Source organism: Cariama cristata, unplaced genomic scaffold, assembly GCF_000690535.1.
Source record: "Cariama cristata isolate BGI_N322 unplaced genomic scaffold, ASM69053v1 scaffold36827, whole genome shotgun sequence".
NCBI classification, from domain to species: Eukaryota; Metazoa; Chordata; class Aves; order Cariamiformes; family Cariamidae; genus Cariama; species Cariama cristata.
This window is the reverse complement of record NW_009625631.1, coordinates 13,861-16,236: the sequence shown is the minus strand read 5'-3', so window position 1 is coordinate 16,236 and position 2,376 is coordinate 13,861.

Below are 2,376 nucleotides of genomic sequence, written 5' to 3'. Positions count from 1 at the left end.
AGGGGCTTCCTCCGACCGCCTTTGGGCCCGGCTGGCTGTGGTTGCTTCCAATAAACCACGACCAAAGTTTCCCAGAGTGGAGGCTGCAAATTTGGAAGCAGCAGCAAAGATTTGAGCTCCGGGGAGCAAACGTGGGGGCTGGCACTGGCCCCCACTTCAGGCATGACACATACTTGCTCCAGGGCCAGGTTTCCATGAGCCGGGATGAGGGGGTGGATTTATTTGGTAGAAAAAAACCACCCGTTTCCCTCTGCCCTGGGACCTGGCGTGTTCCCAGCAGCAGCTCGGTGGGGTGGCATCGTCGCTCAGCCGTCCCGTCTTCTCCTGCGGCTGAGGGTCCCCGCCCCGGCAGGACCAAGCAGCCTTTGGGGTGGCCTTAGAGCACGTACATACGTGCACAAGTGGCCCCCACAAAGACACGTATTCGGGCAGATGGATGTGCATTTATAGGTGGATGTTCAGCTTTCTGTGTGCACGCACCGCGATGGTTACACACGCAGAACAACACATGTATGCAGGCAAATTCATACGTGTTTGCATGTGTGTCCATCCATGATTTTTTTTTTTTTGAAAGACAGTCTGCAAATAAATGCTATAAAAAGTTGTTTAAACATGTTTTTGAAGGAAGCTCATCAGCAAAGGGGATGCACTGAGCCATTTCAAATACCGCAAACACCTTACCCAGCATTTCGCAGTGCTCTGCCGATGGGGAGGGAGCAGCTGTATCACACTGCTTCCCGCTCTGCGGCTTTCACTTCAAGGCCTGAAAAAAGTGCCAGAAATCACATGTGATATCTTTCCGTACCGCTCACGCTCCCTCTCAGTACACATGCAGCTAAATGCCAAAGTTGCCAACCTGGTCCAGCTGCGTGCGGGGATTCTTACCCCCAGGGTGGCTTGGGAACCAAGAAAAAAAAATTAATGATAATATTCATGCTTTCTGATACTGCTGGGGTGCTGAGGGCAGCGCAGGGATCTGCACCCCTCCTACCTCCCCGGGGTTGGGCTGCCAGTGCTGGGGGGCAGCTCTGACTTGGTGCAGCTGCATCCTGGGCTCAGCTTGCTGGGGATGTGAACCAGCTGGGAGAAATGCTGCTGGGGAACCGCCTCCGCTGCTCGGGAAATGCATTTAAGCTCAGGTCCTCAGCCTAGCTCCTTGTTTGAGACATTTTGGTTGATCTGGGATGCTTTTGATGGATCTGCTCTGCTCTTCTTGCCCAGGGACTGGAAGGCGATGCTCTGCTGGGTGAGGTCCCTGCCTGTCTTGCTGTTGCCCTCACCTCTTCTTCCCAGCCTGCTCCTGCTGGCAGATCTGCTGGTCTTGTTTTTGTGGTGATTGAGCAGCAGTTTATAAAACTAGCAAATGCAGATTAAAAATGTAAAAATACTCTGTGGTAAAGGGAAACGTGGTTGATGCTCCTGCGTGGGTAGCATCACCTGTCAGTGTTTAAATCACATCCTTCTGTGAACTATTTTCCAGGGCTGTGTTCCAGCACTGAAAGTCACATCAGCGTGGACAAGCACATAAACCCTGGGACGTTCCCATTTAGAAAGACAATAAGGAAGCAAGTGCAGGGAACATGAAGAAAAAAACCATCCTACTATTCATAGCTACTTTAAAAACTATTTTTACTTTGGCAGGCAGCTTTTGTTGCCGCGTTTTACATCATGTTTGTTTGTGGCTGGTGGCCAGGGCATGGATGCCCAGAGATGTTACCTTAGGGGAAGGGTTGCAAAATGGATGTAGGTCCATCAGGATGGAGGAAAAGGAAGATTTGCTTAATTGTGCCCTTGATTTCCCTGCTGACTGTGTCTCAGCAGCTCATCTCCTGAATCCATGTGTGCCTGGAGGCAAATAAGGACTCTGTAGAAGTGCAAATACAGCAGGAACTACATAGCCCAGAGGCTAAAGGAATGGTTGTGGAGAGGAGCTCTGGCTCCCATGCTTTGGAAAACCTTTGAGGCCCTTCTGTTCCCCATAAACTGCCTGTCACAGGGACTAAGAGTTTAAACTATAGAAAAAGCATATATATATATATATATAAACCTCTACAGAAAGCAATGTGGATCAGGGATGGGAGATAGGGAAAATCCTTCTTTGCAACCCTGTAGCAAACACCGCATTCCTGGCATCCTAGGGTTTGGGTTCCTACCATCCTAGGGTTTTTCATCTTCCCACCATAAGATAATGAACTACTTTAATTAAATCTGCAAGCTGAAGAAGGCTTTTGTACTTGAGTGGCTGGCTGAAGTGGTACTGTGCTGTAGTGTAACGTTGACTTTTTTTTTTCTGGATGTCTTTATTGTTGGCTCTGAGCCTGTGACGTGCCCCTGCTCTGCTTGTCTCTCTTTTCCAAATGGGTAGCTCAAACCTGG